Source organism: Bombina bombina, chromosome 12 (genome assembly GCF_027579735.1).
Source record: "Bombina bombina isolate aBomBom1 chromosome 12, aBomBom1.pri, whole genome shotgun sequence".
In the NCBI taxonomy this organism is placed as follows: domain Eukaryota; kingdom Metazoa; phylum Chordata; class Amphibia; order Anura; family Bombinatoridae; genus Bombina; species Bombina bombina.
The window spans coordinates 7,003,539-7,022,310 of record NC_069510.1 but is presented as its reverse complement, the minus strand read 5'-3'; positions in this window follow the sequence as shown (position 1 = coordinate 7,022,310).

Here is an 18,772-nt window from a genome sequence, read left to right as displayed (position 1 = left end):
ATTTTCCACAGTGATACCAAGTTGCCAGGCTAGCACATGTTTCTTCCTTGTAGTAGTGGTAAATGTCTTAGACAACAGTGCTCTCCTGTGTTGTAAGGTTAATATGGAGCAGTGCTCTCCTGTGTTGTAAGGTTAATATGGAGCAGTGCTCTCCTGTGTTCTAAGGTTAATATGGAGCAGCGCTCTCCTCTGTTGTAAGGTTAATATGGAGCAGTGCTCTCCTGTGTTGTAAGGTTAATATGGAGCAGTGCTCTCCTGTGTTGTAAGGTTAATATGGAGCAGCGCTCTCCTCTGTTGTAAGGTTAATATGGAGCAGTGCTCTCCTGTGTTGTAAGGTTAATATGGAGCAGTGCTCTCCTGTGTTGTAAGGTTAATATGGAGCAGCGCTCTCCTCTGTTGTAAGGTTAATATGGAGCAGCGCTCTCCTCTGTTGTAAGGTTAATATGGAGCAGTGCTCTCCTGTGTTGTAAGGTTAATATGGAACAGTGCTCTCCTGTGTTGTAAGGTTAATATGGAGCAGTGTTCTCCTGTGTTGTAAGGTTAATATGGAGCAATTCTCACACTATTTAATTTCAGCTTAAGCATCTGCTGGACCATTAAGGGTTTTAATGGTTTCTACTGCCTGTGTTGTAGCCTCTGAACCTTAAAGGGACACTGAACCCACATTTTTTTTTCTTTCATGATTTAGATAGAGCAAGCAATTTTAAGCAACTTTCAAATTTACTCCTATTATCACACTTTCTTCATTCTCTTGCTATCTTTATTTGAAAAGCAAGAATGTAAGTTTAGAAGCCGGGACAATTTCTGGTAAACAACTTGGGTTGTTCTTGCTGATTGGTGGATAAAGTCACCCACCGATAAACACATGCTGTCCAGTGTCCTGAACCAAAAACTTGGCTGGCTCCTTTACCTTCAATACCTTCTTTTTCAAATAAAGATAGCAAGAGAACAAAGAAAATTTGATAATAGGATTAAATTAGAAAGTTGCTTAAAATTGCTGCTCTATCTGAATAATAAAAGAAAAAAATTGGGTTCTGAGTCCCTTTAACATTGGTATTCATGTGATGTTTGTACAGGTGCCCTATTTGTCATTACCTGTTCCCATGTCCTGCTGATCATTACGCATATACAGTGCTCTGCCTAGCTTCTACCTGCATAGTGTGCCTGACTTCTACCTGCATAGAGTGCCAGACTTCTACCTGCATAGTGTGCCTGGTTTCTACCTGCATAGTGTGTCTGGCTTCTACCTGCATAGTGTGCCTGACTTCTACCTGCATAGTGTGCCTGACTTCTACCTACATAGAGTGCCAGACTTCTACCTGCATAGTGTACCTGACTTCTACCTGCATAGTGTGCCTGACTTCTACCTGCATAGACTGCCTGACTTCTACCTGCATAGAGTGCCTGACTTCTACCTGCATAGAGTGCCAGACTTCTACCTGCATAGTGTGCCTGACTTCTACCTGCATAGACTGCCAGAATTCTACCTGCATAGTTTGCCTGACTTCTACCTGCATAGAGTGCCAGACTTCTACCTGCATAGTGTGCCTGACTTCTACCTGCATAGTGTGCCTGACTTCTACCTGCATAGACTGCCAGAATTCTACCTGCATAGTTTGCCTGACTTCTACCTGCATAGTGTGCCTGACTTCTACCTGCATAGACTGCCAGAATTCTACCTGCATAGTGTGCCTGACTTCTACCTGCATAGTGTGCCTGACTTCTACCTGCATAGAGTGCCAGACTTCTACCTGCATAGTGTACCTGACTTCTACCTGCATAGTGTGCCTGACTTCTACCTGCATAGACTGCCTGACTTCTACCTGCATAGAGTGCCTGACTTCTACCTGCATAGAGTGCCAGACTTCTACCTGCATAGTGTGCCTGACTTCTACCTGCATAGACTGCCAGAATTCTACCTGCATAGTTTGCCTGACTTCTACCTGCATAGAGTGCCAGACTTATACCTGCATAGTGTGCCTGACTTCTACCTGCATAGTGTGCCTGACTTCTACCTGCATAGACTGCCAGAATTCTACCTGCATAGTTTGCCTGACTTCTACCTGCATAGTGTGCCTGACTTCTACCCTGCATATTGTGCCTGGCTTCTACCTGCTTAGTGTGCCTGACTTCTACCTGCATAGTATGCCTGTGCCTGACTTCTACCTGCATAGTGTGCCTGTTGTCTACCTACATAGTGTTCCTGGCTTCTACCTGCATAATGTGCCTGTCGTCTACCTACATAGTGTGCCTGGCTTCTACCTGCATAGTGTGCCTGACTTCTACCTGCATAGTGTGCCTGGCTTCTACCTGCATAGTGTGCCTGACTTCTACCTGCATAGTGTGCCTGACTTCTACCTGCATAGAGTGCCAGACTTCTACCTGCATAGTGTGCCTGGCTTCTACCTGCATAGTGTGTCTGGCTTCTACCTGCATAGTGTGCCTGACTTCTACCTGCATAGTGTGCCTGACTTCTACCTGCATAGTGTGCCTGGCTTCTACCTGCATATTGTGTCTGGCTTCTACCTGCATAGTTTTCCTGACTTCTACCTGCATAGTGTGCCTGGCTTCTACCTGCATACAGTGCCAGACTTCTACCTGCATAGTGTTCCTGGTTTCTACCTGCATAGTATGCCTGGCTTCTACCTGCATAGTTTGCCTGACTTCTACCTGAATAGTGTGCCTGTGCTTGACTTCTACCTGCATAGTGTGCCTGACTTCTACCTGCATAGTGTGCCTGACTTCTACCTGCATAGAGTGCCAGAATTCTACCTGCATAGTGTGCCTGACTTCTACCTGCATAGAGTGCCAGACTTCTACCTGCATAGTGTGCCTGGCTTCTACCTGCATAGTGTGCCTGACTTCTACCTGCATAGAGTGCCAGACTTCTACCTGCATAGTGTGCCTGGCTTCTACCTGCATAGTGTCCCTGACTTCTATCTGCATAGAGTGCCAGACTTCTACCTGCATAGTGTGCCTGGCTTCTACCTGCATAGTGTGCCTGGATTCTACCTGCATAGTGTGCCTGACTTCCACCTGCATAGAGTGCCAGACTTCTACCTGCATAGTGTGCCTGACTTCTACCTGCATAGTGTGCCTGACTTCTACCTGCATAGAGTGCCAGACTTCTACCTGCATAGTGTGCCTGGATTCTACCTGCATAGTGTGCCTGGCTTCTACCTGCATAGTGTGCCTGACTTCTACCTGCATAGTGTGCCTGGCTTCTACCTGCATAGTGTGCCTGGCTTCTACTTGCATAGTGTGCCTGACTTCTACCTGCATAGTGTGCCTGACTTCTACCTGCATAGTGTGTCTGGCTCCTACCTGCATATTGTGCCTGGATTCTACTTTCCATATCAGTATGCTCTCCTTTACTCCCCATATCCAAGTACTCTTCTTCATTCCCTGTATCCAAGTAATCTCATTCACTCCCTATATCCAAGTAATCTCATTCACTCCCTTTATCCAAGTGCTCTCCTTCACTGCCTATATCCAAGTGCTCTCCACTCCCTATATCCAAGTGCTCTCCTTTATGCCTCATACCCAAGTGCTCTCCTTCACTCCCCATATCCAAGTGCTCTCCTTCACTTCCCATATCCAAGTGCTCTCCTTCACTCCCCATACCCAAGTGCTCTCCTTTATGCCTCATGCCCAAGTGCTCTCCTTCACTCCCCATATCCAAGTGCTCTCCTTCACTTCCCATATCCAAGTGCTCTCCTTCACTCCCCATACCCAAGTGCTCTCCTTCAATCCCCATATCCAAGTGCTCTCCTTCACTCCTCATATCCAAGTGCTCTCCTTCACTCCCCATATCCAAGTGCTCTCCTTTACTCCCCGTACCCAAGTTCTCTCCTTTACTCCCTATACCCAAGTGCTCTCCTTTACTCCCCATACCCAAGTGCTCTTCTTCGCTTCCCATATTCAAGTGCTCTCCTTCACTCCCCATATCCAAGTGCTCTCCTTCACTCCCCATACCCAAGTGCTCTCCTTCGCTTCCCATATTCAAGTGCTTTCCTTTACTCCCCATACCCAAGTGCTCTTCTTTGCTTCCCATATTCAAGTGCTTTCCTTTACTCCCCATACCCAAGTGCTCTCCTTACTCCCCATATCCAAGTGCTCTCCTTTAATCCCCATACCCAAGTGCTCTCCTTTACTCCCCATACCCAAGTGTTCTCCTTTACTCCTCATACCCAAGTGTTCTCCTTCACTCCCCATACCCAAGTGCTCTCCTTCACTCCTCATACCCAAGTGCTCTCCTTCACTCCTCATACCCAAGTGCTCTCCTTTACTCCCCATACCCAAGTGCTCTCCTTCACTCCCCATACCCAAGTGCTCTCCTTCACTCCTCATACCCAAGTGCTCTCCTTTACTCCCCATACCCAAGTGCTCTCCTTCACTCCCTGTGACGGATACCCCCAGCTACCACGACTGGGTAGCTCCGCCAAACGGGTCCTGCTTCCTCCCTGCCGACTGCAGTTCTGTAGCTGGCAAGTGACCACAGCCTGTAGCCACCCCTGATGCCCGACAGCACCAGTACTCAGGGTCCCACCCTGTGGCAGACTCCAGCTACCAGACTAGGTAGCTCTGCCAGAGGGTCCTTCCTCTGCCTGGAACAGGCTGCTATGTAGCCCAGGAAAGTGATTTTAGCTGGAGCCCACCCAAATAACTAGACAGCCTAGCATTCAGGTTTAACAGGAACTGATTTTATTGAAAACACACTCCTTTTATACACACAGCTCATCTTGATAAGACCCTGGATAATCCCACTATTTTCCCGCCATTCCCGCCCCTCCAGACTGACCGGCACCTCCATAGGAGCCACAGTCCCACAGAATCCCAGTACATATGGGTGGCGGTTTCGGGGTGATCCCGGTGAAGTGGCGAAACTTCCAGGGTGTTATTTTAAAGACCGGAGTTACAGTCCAATGAAGTTATGGGGTTAGGGGTGTCCAAAACCCCCGGTTCCCAAAGGAGCTCCCCTCTGGCAATTCCCCCACCCCTTGTACTCCCCAGGGGCTACTAATCCCCAAAATAGCGGAGCTCTGGGGCACATGGTTGCTGGAGCGACCTGGGTTAAAGTTAGCGGGTGTTCTGCTGTCTGAGGAGCCCAAAACCACTGAGAAACAACAGGGGTGAGGTTGTAGGGGGTGGGGGGTAGCCTTAGCCATCTGATATCCGTGACATCTCCCCCCTCCAGTTCGGCAGACCCGGCTAGACCCTTAACGGGTCGGCCTGGGGCTGTCCGACAGTGGCCCTCCACTTCTCGGTTGCTGAGAGAGGTTATCCCATCCCTCCTGAGCTTGGGGCATCCTGGAGGTTTCTGCTGGCGTTTATACCCTGCGCCCTGGGCGCAGGGATAGTCACAAAATGCAAAGTCCCAAACAAGTTTGCTAAGGCCAGCTCCCAAACAATTGCTGTTCCACAAGTTCCAGTGTCCTTAAGTTCCATGGCCAAACTGTTTCCCTCTGTGACACTCTGTTGAGTACTGGCTGACCCACCCACAAACAAAGCCAGTACCGGTTTCCCGGCTGTATACCCACCCCAGACTGTTGGTGGAAGTTGCTCCTTGGTGGGGCAGGCAAAACTCGGGTGCCCAAACTTGTGGCACCAACTGCATGAGCGGGTACCCCCCCTGGCCTGCCCCCTGTGAGATATACTCCAGGACAAGAAAAGGGTATAGACCCTGCCAAGCTACTGAGGGGAGAGACCGTCTGTCTCCTCTCCTGAGAAGGAGATTTACTGCTGGGGAGGGAGGTCTGCTACCTCTGCTCCATGGGAAACTGTGCTGCCGCTGGGGAGAGAGACCGACTGTCTCCTCTCCCAGAAAGGGATTCGGCCACTGGGGAGAGATATCGATACCCGTCTCTCCCTGCAAGGGCTTCTCTGTAAGGGGAGGGAGGACAACTACCTCCGCTCCCAGGGGATGGCTCTGCCGCTGGGGAGAGAGACCGACTGTCTCCTCTCCCGGCTCCTGGCTCTGCCACTGGGGAGAGAGACCGACTGTCTCCTCTCCCGGCTCCTGGCTCTGCCGCTGGGGAGAGAGACCGACTGTCTCTTCTCCCGGCTCCTGGCTCTGCCGCTGGGGAGAGAGACCGACTGTCTCCTCTCCCGGCTCCTGGCTCTGCCGCTGGGGAGAGAGACCGACTGTCTCCTCTCGCGGCTCCTGGCTCTGCCGCTGGGGAGAGAGACCGACTGTCTCCTCTCCCAGGAAGGGGTTCTTTTACGGGGAGGGAGGAAGACTACCTCCGCTCCCAGGGGATGGCTCTGCCGCTGGGGAGAGAGACCGACTGTCTTCTCTCCCGGCTCCTGGCTCTGCCGCTGGGGAGGGAGACTGACTGTCTCCTCTCCCAGGAAGGGGTTTGGCTGCTGGGGCGAGATATCGATACCCGTCTCTCCCTGCAAGGGCTTCTCTGTAAGGGGAGGGGGGGCGACTACCTCCGCTCCCAGGGGATGGCTCTGCCGCTGGGGAGAGAGACCGACTGTCTCTTCTCCCAGGCAGGGGTTCGGCTTAAGGGGATGGAGGACGACTACCTCCGCTCCAAGGGGATGGCTCTGCCGCTGGGGAGAGAGACCGACTGTCTCCTCTCCCGGCTCCTGGCTCTGCCGCTGGGGGCTCTGCCGCTGGAGAGAGAGACCGACTGCCTCCTCTCCCAGGAAGGGGTTCTGTTTATGGGGAGGGAGGACGACTACCTCCACTCCCAGGGGATGGCTCTGCCGCTGGGGACAGAGACCGACTTTCTCCTCTCCCGGCTCCTGGCTCTGCCTCTGGGGAGAGAGACCGACTGTCTCCTCTCCCAGGAAGGGATTCTGCTGCTGGGGAGAGTTATCGACATCCATCTCTCCCTTCTCCAAGTCTATAATCTCAGAGCCAGACTGCTGATCAGGATCCAGGAGCCCTGGTTCCCTTTCTCTTTGCTACCACTCCTCCACAGTCAAGCTCCATGAATCACAGAGGGCTGCACCCCAGATCTGTATGCCCCTGGCACGCTGCTGAGCGAGATCCAGCAGCCTCTTGTATTTCTTGACCAGTGCCTCTTCCTGGTCAATTATAAAATCCAGATCATCCAGCAGCCAGGTCTCCTCCAAGAGATCCAGCAGTTCCTCTTGGAGCCCAGAGATATCCTCTAGACCCTGGTCTGTCTCGCTCCCAAACTGTGGGTCCTCTGTCCTTTTTGTAAACAACAATCCAGGGCCGCCGAAGCCAAAGCCCTCTGTGGGGGATCCTTCCTCCAGCCATGGCTGCGCTTGCATAGCGAGCCATTGGAGGGCTCGATAGCCGTCCTCCACCCACATTTCTTGCTGGATCAGTCTATGTAGAACAGCTAGCCATTCCTTCTTTGGCTGTTCTCCCAGGAAAGGCAGTCTCACGGTCCACCGTACCCGGAATCTCGTGTCATTCGTGGGGAGGACCTTTCCATTTTCCTGCTCCTGTTGCAGAGCCTCCCACCAAAGGTCTCGGAGGGCAAGGTTCCTCCATGTCAGAACGTCCTGTTCCGAACAAGGATCCTTTGTTCCAGTCAGCATCTTTTGTACTCTCCCTAGGAACTCTGCCTCCATATTTACCGGCTACTGTGGTACGTCTCCTCTGTCAGCAGGAACCTTGTAAAAGAAGCAGATCCCACCGCTGCCAGCCAATGTGATGGATACCCCCGGCTACCCCGACTGGATAGCTCCGCCAAACGGGTCCTGCTTCCTCCCTGCTGACTGCAGCTATGTAGCTGGCAAGTGACCACAGCCTGTAGCCACCACTGATGCCCGACAGCACCAGTACTCAGGGTCCCACCCTGTAGCAGACTCCAGCTACCAGACTAGGTAGCTCTGCCAGAGGGTCCTTCCTCTGCCTGGAACAGGCTGCTATGTAGCCCAGGAAAAGTGATTTTAGCTGGAGCCCACCCAAATAACTAGATAGACTAGCATTCAGGTGAAACAGGAACTGTTTTTATTGTAAAACATACACTCCTTTTATACACACAGCTCATCTTGATAAGACACTGGACAATCCCACTATTTTCCCGCCATTCCCACCACTCCAGACAGCCCGGCACCTCCATAGGAGCCACAGTCCCACATAATCCCAGTACATATGGGTGGCGGTTTCGGGGTGATCCCGGTGGAGCGGCGAAACTTCCAGGGTGTCATTTTAAAGCTCCTCTCGGTCCCCAGATTTCAAAAATCAGCATGATTCGTTACTGGGGACCGGAGTTACAGTCCAATGAAGTTATGGGGTTAGGGGTGTCCAAACCCCCGGTTCCCAAAGGAGCTCCCCTCCGGCAATTCCCCCACCCCTTGTACTCCCCAGGGGCTACTAATTCCCAAAATAGCGGATCTCTGGGGCACATGGTTGCTGGAGCGACCTGGGTTAAAGTTTGCGGGTGTTCTGCTGTCCTGTGGCCAATCGGGAGTTCCAGGAGCCTGGCCAGCCTGAGAGGGGTTAGGCGGGTGTCCGTTGTAAGGCGGCCGACCGGGAGTTCCAGGAGGCCGGCCAGCCTAGGAGGATTTTCCTGGTCATACACCAACTTTTCTCTGAACACAAAAACAAGCCAACACAAAGCAAACAAACAGCTTCCAGAGATGGTGGTTGCTCTGAGGAGCCCAAAACCACTGAGAAACAACAGGGGTGAGGTTGTAGGGGGGTGGGGGGTAGCCTTAGCCATCTGATATCCGTGACACTCCCCATACCCAAGTGCTCTCCTTTACTCCCCATACCCAAGTGCTCTCCTTTACTCCTCATACCCAAGTGCTCTCCTTCACTCTACATACCCAACTGCTCTCCTTCACTCCCCATACCCAAGTGCTCTCCTTCACTCCCCATATCCAAGTGCTCTCCTTTACTCCCCATACCCAAGTGCTCTCCTTCACTTCCCATATCCAAGTGCTCTCCTTTACTCCTCATACCCAAGTGCTCTCCTTCACTCTACATACCCAACTGATCTCCTTCACTCCCCATACCCAAGTGCTCTCCTTCACTCCCCATACCCAAGTGCTCTCCTTTACTCCCCATACCCAAGTGCTCTCCTTTACTCCTCATACCCAAGTTCTTTCCTTTACTCCACATACCCAAGTGCTCTCCTTTACTCCTTATACCCAATGGCGCTCCTTTACTCCCCATACCCAAGTGCTCTCCTTCACTCCCCATACCCAAGTGCTCTCCTTCACTCCCCATATCCAAGTGCTCTCCTTCACTCCCCATACCCAAGTGCTCTCCTTCACTCCTCATACCCAAGTGCTCACCAAGTCCTGCCATTTTCATTTAAACAGCATCTCTAGACTTTGCCCTTCCCTAATCTAAGACATCTGCTGCATAGGGATTCTCTTACATTTCCTATCTTGCATTGCTTACTACAATATACTACTTAGGAGCCTTCTGAGCTCCCATTTGCCCCCTCTCCAATCTACGTGTGCTGCTGCTAATATAATTCTCCTCATTTGTAAATCCCCATCAGCCGATGGTCTCTCAGTGCCTATACTAATCACTATACCCTACTGACTGAAATTAGCAATACTTACCTTAACCTACAAAGCTCTAAACAATCATCTGCTAGCGGCCGATTGGCTGCCAGTGAGCATGGGACGGCATTGCACAAGCATTTCACTAGAAATGCTTGTGCAATGGCATTTAGCAAGGTCGAGCGGACATGATTCGCTACAGGGAATCATGTCCGCTGAACTATTAATAAATCTAAATGCATATTGCAAAAATGCTTCTGTTCAATACCGAAATGCGCCCATGTGGATTTCCATTTTGGCTGGAATATCCCTTTAAGGAGCAGCGGTCTTAAGACCGCTGCTTCTTAACTCCTGTTTCCGGTGAGCCTGAAGGCTCGCGCGGAAGCAAGTGCATTAGGCAACATTCGGGGCAGTTTAAATTGGCCCCAATATATTAATTGCTGACATGATATAAGCCGGTTTTATCATGCACCCTTAATATTCAGCATAGCGATTAACTTTATGCCCACCCCCTGTACATACCTCATTTCCTGATTGTTTGTACTGGATAGTCCATTATTCAAAGTACAGAATGTACAATGAGAAAGCAAGGTAAGGTTTTATCCTTAAAACCAGCCAGGGAGGAATCACTCTAAAGAAAAGTTCTCCTATCTATTGCTCCAAGATATTATAATCTGCAAACTAAAATCCAAGTTAAAAGAAAAAAACTCATGTCATTATTAGTAAATACTCTGTGTAATTATCAAGCACAGCAATCAGCAAATACTTTCTCTTTACAATAAGTATCTTAGGTCTCTTGTACAATCACATATCCTGCAGATTGTTTCCCTTTAGCTTCTGTTGCAGTTTGATTTATTTATCCACATAAACAAAACTGCCTTCATCACCAGTACAGACCAAAATGCTTGTAATCTGTGGTAATGATAATGTAGCTATTGTCCCTCCTTTCTTTAGAGAACAAAATGTGCTGAATTTTATACGACTGGCCCCGTGGCAGAAACTTCTCAGAGTAAACTTTAAATTAAAGCCCTGGCAAACAGTGATTACAATAGATTCCCTGCAGTGCCCTTGTTCACACGCCATAGAATAGATATTTTAGCTTCAGATGTCACTTAAATACAAAATAACACTCATGCACGACAATAACATAATACATCTCTTTAATTATATGCTCTGACTATGCAATCAGTGCTATTATTCCTCAAGTAAATGTGAGGATTGTTTTGTATAGTTTTGGTGCCCGGCGTGTTCTTTTACATATTGAATCCTGTGGTTTTATTATTAAAGAGAATCCAGCCTTGTTCAGTATTTTACTTTATTTAAGACTCATGATAGTCAGAATGATAACCATAACTAAAACAACGTATCTACCACGATCTTGGCTAAAGGTTCTCGTATCTTTAGTTTCTTCTAACTGGCAGCAATACAGTTCCTTATAGTCCTCAGTGATACCAACCAAAAAAGATGGAGGTCTAAATATTAGTATGATAACCAATCAGAATTGCTTACAAAAATAAGATGAATAGCAGGGAGCCACAGTCTAGACCACTGGTTTTCAAACCTCCCTAACAGGTCAGATGTTGAGGATATCTGAACTACAGCACAGGTGAAACAATCAGCTGATTAATAACCATGGTTATTTTACCTGCTCTCATCCAAGGTAATCCTGAAAACCTGGCCTGTTAGAGAGGCCTGAGAACAGGTTTGAAAACCAGTGGTCTAGACCAATACTGACTGTAAGGTATGTATTTTGTTTAGTTTGGCCAACTTGATTTGTGCCTAGGGCAGCACAATTTATATATACATATATATGTACATTTTTTGTATTTATTCATTGTATTACATGTCAGTTATCTCTGCATGTCTAAGCAGCCCTGTATTGGTTCCTGGCTTCCAGCAAAGAACAATCTATGAGCTATGGTTGCTAGGTTAGGGACTTGCTGAGCACAAAACCAAACACACCCATGATGACAATGAGAAGGAGAACTGGCATGGAGCCTTCAGCTCCAGGTGGAAGAGGATGAAGAAAGACATCGAGAATAATAGGAAGATTTTCTAAACTGTATTTATTTTCTATAAAATGTTTTTGGTGGTTAGTAATCAAAGAGGGATCCTTGAGGGTCAGTTAGTTGTTAACGGGCAGTGGGAGTGTTGTGTAGGGGGATTGTTCAGGCGCTGGAGGGTTTTTGCAGGCCAGGAGTGTCAATAGTAGTGACTGGACACAACCAGCTGAATGTGGTTCAGTTTGGGGGACAAGCTGTTGTTAAGAACAATTCATTATGGTGAGGGACGCTTGGACCATGGTATTTGCCAGATTGCAGCTAGGGATAATTGTAGTTGAAGACCAAAACATGGTTGTGGTTAATTGGGGAAAGAATTCCTGTTTTTGTCCTGAACTGGTTAAGATGATTTGCAGTAGAGGAGCTCACAGTTAGACTTTATTGTGGTAGAGAAGGTTGTTGACAGGGTTAATATGCAGTAACACTGCTTTATATATGATATAGCCATTGGTGCTGACGTCTGTCTTCTGGAAGAGATTTTTATGTCCTTAGAAGAGAGTGACTTTCAGATGATAATGAGCTGTTGCAAACAAAATAAGATACAACTGTGAATAGGATACAGCTCTAGATAAATTCACATTGCAACACATCAAGATGCCAAAGTATAAAAAGAGCTGTATTAGACGCTGCTGAATAAAGCACTGAAGTGGATGCTGTGACTTTATTTAGTATCATTGGAGCTTTGTCAAGCTTGAAGAGAGGTTATGGTCCAACATTACTTTGGCCTCTTAGTATCTAATCTTCAGCAGGTGCATTTTATTATATGTTCTAACCCTTACTGTATAGTTAAGATTTATAATATTCATGTACTTAATATGTGGGTCTATACTCCATCTCTGCTTAATTAATAGGATAATGACAACATTATAAGTGTCCAGTTGAAATGTGACTGTAAGTAGGTTTCAGTTGTCAGATCTCTATTAAGTATCTATGGTACAACAGAAGGAACATTGATGTCACATTGGTGTCACATCAGGAGAGGAAATAAACCTACGTGTTTCTTGTAAACAACAGTATATGCTGTATCCTTCTATTGATGCCAATTCCATTCCATTTAGTGCTGCAGTAGCATCACCCCAAAGATTAGAGCCTGACGGCAGACAAAGGAAGTGCTATTTAATGATAATTTATACAATGAAAGAATAGACAACTTAATAAAAACATTCTACCCAGGATGTGACCCTTTGGTGTGTAGTACAGATGTGACCCTATGGTGTACAGATGTGACCCTATGGTGTGTAGTACAGATGTGACCCTTTGGTGTGTAGTACAGATGTGACCCTATGGTGTGTAGTACAGATGTGACCCTTTGGTGTGTAGTACAGATGTGACCCTATGGTGTGTAGTACAGATGTGACCCTTTGGTGTGTAGTACAGATGTGACCCTATGGTGTGTAGTACAGATGTGACCCTATGGTGTGTAGTACAGATGTGACCCTTTTTGTGTGTAGTACAGATGTGACCCTATGGTGTGTAGTACAGATGTGACCCTTTGGTGTGTAGTACAGATGTGACCCTATGGTGTGTAGTACAGATGTGACCCTATGGTGTGTAGTACAGATGTGGCCCTTTGGTGTGTAGTACAGATGTGACCCTATGGTGTGTAGTACAGATGTGACCCTATGGTGTTTAGTACAGATGTGACCCTTTGGTGTGTAGTACAGATGTGACCCTATGGTGTGTAGTACAGATGTGACCCTATGGTGTGTAGTACAGATGTGACCCTATGGTGTTTAGTACAGATGTGACCCTTTGGTGTGTAGTACAGATGTGACCCTATGGTGTGTAGTACAGATGTGACCCTATGGTGTGTAGTACAGATGTGACCGTATGGTGTGTAGTACAGATGTGGCCCTTTGATGTGTAGTACAGATGTGACCCTTTGGTGTGTAGTACAGATGTGACCCTATGGTGTGTAGTACAGATGTGGCCCTTTGGTGTGTAGTACAGATGTGACCCTATGGTGTGTAGTACAGATGTCACCCGTTGGTGTGTAGTACAGATGTCACCCTTTGGTGTGTAGTACAGATGTCACCCTTTTTGTGTGTAGTACAGATGTCACCCTTTTTGTGTGTAGTACAGATGTGACCCTATGGTGTGTAGTACAGATGTGACCCTTTGGTGTGTAGTACAGATGTGACCATATGGTGTGTAGTACAGATGTGACCGTATGGTGTGTAGTACAGATGTGGCCCTTTGATTTGTAGTACAGATGTGACCCTTTGGTGTGTAGTACAGATGTGGCCCTTTGATGTGTAGTACAGATGTGACCCTATGGTGTGTAGTACAGATGTGACCGTATGGTGTGTAGTACAGATGTGACCCTATGGTGTGCAGTACAGATGTGACCCTATGGTGTGTAGTACAGATGTGACCCTTTGGTGTGTAGTACAGATGTGACCCTATGGTGTGTAGTACAGTTGTGACCGTATGGTGTGTAGTACAGATGTGACCGTATGGTGTGTAGTACAGATGTGGTCCTTTGATGTGTAGCACAGATGTGACCCTTTGGTGTGTAGTACAGATGTGACCCTATGGTGTGTAGTACAGATGTTTTGACGTGCTCGTGCACGCTTTCCCTATAGACATCAATGGGGAGATGGTATCAGAAAAAAACCTAACACCTGAAGTGCGGAATGAAAAGCTCCGTAACACAGCCCCATTGATGTCTATGGGGGAAACAAAGTAACGTTTAAACCTTACACCCTAACATAAACCCCACGTCTAAACACCCCTAATCTATCGCCCCCAACATCGCCGACGCCAACATAAATTTATTAACCCCTAATCTGCTGCTACCGATATCGCCGCCACCAAAATAAATCTATTAACCCCTAATTTGCCGCTCCCGATATCGCTGCCACTATAATAAAGTTATTAACCCTAACCCCTAAACCACCAGCCCCCCCACATCACAACAACCTAAATTAAACTATTAACCTCTAAACCTAACGTAACCCTAACACCCCCCATAACTTTAACCTAATTAAATAGAGCTAAACTTAAAGTTACAATTATTAACTAAATAATACCTATTTAAAACTAAATTACATACTTACCTGTGAAATAAAACCTAAGCTAGCTACAATATAACTAATAGTTTTATTGTAGCTAATTACGGCTAGATTACGAGTTGTTGCGGTATGGGAGAAAAAGCAGAGTTGTGGCTACTTTTTCCCGACCGCTGGTCTACGAGTCTTGCAGTTATTTCTGTACCGCCACATTTTTAGGCTGTAATGCAAGCGTAACTACACCGCAGCCTTTCAAAAAGTCCTTTTTCAATGGGACTTCCATAGCGCCGGTATTACGAGTCTGCCTGGGGGGCCAAAAAGTGAGCAGTACAGCCTATACCGTCAAGATCCGTACCGTAAACTGAAAGTCAGTAGGGTTTATTGGGTGGGTTTTATTTTTAGCTTAGGGTTTGGGCGGAAAAAGAGCTAAATGCCCTTTTAAGCACGTAAAACCAGCTCACCGCAGCGCTGGTATTGGAGTGCAGTATGGAGCTCAATTTTGCTTTACGCTGCAATATAGCGCCGGGTTTATGAAATCCTGTAATACCAGCGCTGTAGGGAGGTGAGCGGTGACAATAACTTGCAAGTTAGTACCGAGCAGCTCTTACCGCAAAACTCATAATCTAGCTGTTAGGTTTTATTTTTATTTCACAGGTAAGTTTGTATTTATTTTAACTAGGTAGACTAGTTAGTAAATAGTTATTAACGATTTACTAGCTACCTATTTAAAATAAATACAAACTTACCTGTGAAATAAAACCTAAGCTGCCTTACACTAAAAACTAACATTACAAAAAATAAAAAACACTAAAATTACAAAAAATAACAAATGAAATTATCTAAAACAATAACAATTATTCCTAGTATAATACCCTTTTAAAAAAAAAAACACCCCAAATTAAAAAAACCTAATCTATAATAAACTACCAAGGGCCCTTAAAAGGGCTTTTTTGTGGGCCCTAAAAATGGCCTTTTGTAGGGCATTGCCCTAAAGTTAACAGCTCTTTTGCTACAAAACAAAACAAACACCCCCTAACAGTATACCCACCTCCCAAACCCATAAAATAAAAATAAAGTAAACCTAATCTACCCATTGCCCTGAAAAGGGCATTTGTATGGGCATTGCCCTTAATAGGGCATTTAGCTATTTTTCCTGCCCTTAAAAGAGCATTCAGCTCTTTTATGAAATGCCCAAGCCCTAATCTAAAAATAAAAACCCACCCAAAACAAAAAAAATACATTACAGAAAATAACAAATTATCAAAAATAATAAAAAATGTTCCTATTCTAATACCCATTAAAAAAACACCCCAAAATAAAAACCTAATCTAGAATAAACTACCAATAGCCCTTAAACAGTTAAAGAGCTCTTTTAACCTGAAAAAAATACAAAGTCCCACTAAAATTACAAAACCCCCACCCCACCCCAAACCCCCAAAATAAAAAAAAACTATCTAAAAAAAAAACCTTAATTAACCATTGCCCTGAAAATACCTTGCATTCCTATTGGCTGATTTGATTTTGGAAATTCGAATCAGCCAATAGGATGAGAGCTACTGAAATCCTATTGGCTGTTCAAATCAGCCAATAGGATGAGAGCAACTGAAATTCTATTGGCTGATTTGAACAGCCAATAGAATTTCAGTAGCTCTTATCCTATTGGCTGATTTGAATTTCCAAAATCAAATCAGCCTATAGGAATGCAAGGGACGCCATTTTGAATCGCGTAACCTTGCATTGAAGATTCAGTAAACTGCAGCGACAGTATGAAGAGAAATGTTCCGCGCCAGATGTCTTCAAGATAGAGCCGCCTGGATGAAGATAGAAGGGGCCATCTGTATGAAGACTTTCTCGCGTGCCTGGATGAGGACTTTGCTGCCTGGATGAAGATCGATCAAGGGGGAATTAAAAAACTGTAAGTGGATCTTCGGGGAGTTAGTGATAGATTGTGTTTTTTTAAGGTTTTTTTGGGTGTTTTTTTTTTTTATTTAGGGTTTGGGCCTTTTCCTAAAAGAGCTAAATGCCTCTTTCAGGGCAATGGCCCATACAAATGCCCTTTTCAGGGCAATGGTAGCTTAGGTTTTTGTTAGAGTTAGTTTTTATTTTGGGGGGTTGGTTGGGTGGGGGTTTTTACTGTTTGGGGGTCTTTGTATTTTTTTACAGGGTAAAAGAGCTGTTAAACCTGTAGGGCAAGCCCTACAAAGGCCCTTTGAAGGGCCATGGGTAGTTTATTGTAGGCTAGGGTTTTTTTATTCTGGGTGGGCTTTTTATTTTTATAGGGCTAATAGATTAGGTGTAAATCTTTTTTATTTTTGATAATTTTGTTTATTTTTCTTAATTTAGTGTTTGTTATTTCTTGTAATTTAGTATTTTTTATTTTTTTTGTAATTAGTTTGTAATTTTATAGTAGTGTTAGGATTTTTTTAGTTTTAATTAATTGGTAGTTATTTTAATATCAGTTAAATAGTTATATAAGTTTAATTGTTAGTTTAAACTTAGTTTTAATTAAGATAGGGAAATTGTAATTTTAATATAAAAGTTAGGGGGCGTTAGGTTTAGGGGTTACTAGTTTTAAATTAGTTAATTGTGATGTGGGGGCCTTTTGGTTTAGGGGTTAATAGGTTTATTTAGTATATTTCATTGTGGGGGGCATGCGGATTAGGGGTTAATAGTTTATTATAGTGGCAGCTGAATTAGGGGTTATAACTTTAGTTTAGGGGGGCGATGTTGGTGGTCTGATTAGGGGTTAATTATTTTTAAATAGTGTCCTGTGATGCGGGAGAGGGCGGTGGTTTAGGGGTTAATACCTTTATTATAGTGGCAACGACGTTGGGGAGCGGCGGAATAGGGGTTAATACATTTTATTTTATTGAGTAGCGGCGATGTCGAGCAGGCAGATTAGGGGTTAATAGGTTTAATATAGTGTTGCGATGCTGGAGGGCCTCGGTTTAGGGGTTAATAGGTAGTTTATGGGTGTTTTTAGTGTACTTTGTGACAGTTTAGTTATGAGTTTTATGTCAATCATTTTGTAGCGTAAAATACTCATAACATACTGCTCTCAGATTACAAAACGGATCTTGTCGGTATAGGGTGTACGCAAGCTTTTTTTAGCCTCACCGTAAAACTCGTAATACCGGCGCTATGGAAATCCCATGGAAAAAACGTAATTTTTACGTAGTGCGGGACTGACGTTGCGTAACAGGCTAAAAGGCTTTGCTGTACCGCTATACCGACAAGAACTTGTAATGGCTGCAGTGCTGTTTTAACGGCTGAAATGAACATTTATTTCAGCGTTAAAAACACGAACTCAAAACTTGTAATCTAGGTGTAAGTGTTTTCCAACCAATGTGCAAGATTCTGCCCCTCTTAGTATTGTGCTTTGTATTCACTAATCACTCTTCTGTAGCAAATGCGGATTGAGGTCTACAAAAGAGATTTGTGAATGTTAGGTACATGAAAAACAAATGTGATCTTTCATTATTCAGACAAAATCATTTTTTAAAAACCTTTTTCTTTCTTTGAGTCAGAAACATAACAACAAATAAACAAAATGCAGGATTAAGAGATTAGCGTCACACTCTCCGTATCCTTCCCCCCCTTTTTTATTTGTTCACATCGCAACGTTGGTGAATAAAACTAAATTTTTTATTTCATAAATGTAAAAGAAATGTAGATAAAGTTAGCGATCAGCTTATTGGAAGCTTGACAAATTCATTAGTGGTATTCAAAATGAAAAACCTTTACCTTCACTTTAATGTCTCATTAACACTTTGTAACAAAAATAAAAAATAAAGAAAGAATTACTTAAAGGACCAGTCAACAACTGTAGATTTGCATAATCAACAAATGCATGATAAGAAGACAATGCAATAGCACTTAGTCTGAACTTCAAATGAGTAGTAGATTTTTGTTAAATAAATTGCAAAGTTATGTCTATTTCCACTCCCCTGAATCATGTGACAGTCATCAGCCAATCAACAAATGCATATACGTATATGCTGTGAATTCTTACACAATGCTCAGTAGGAGCTGGTGACTCAAAAAGTTTAAAATATAAAAAGACTGTGCACATTTTGTTAATTGAAGTAAATTGGAAAGTTGCTTAAAATGCATGCTCTATCTGAATAATGAAAGTTTAATTTTGACTTGAGTGTCCCTTTAAAAGGATCGTTACTCTGTGGCAGAAAAGCTTTTCTGTGAGCTATAGACAACCCATCAATAACCAACAGCTTTTTAGCTTTTTTCAAATGTAAT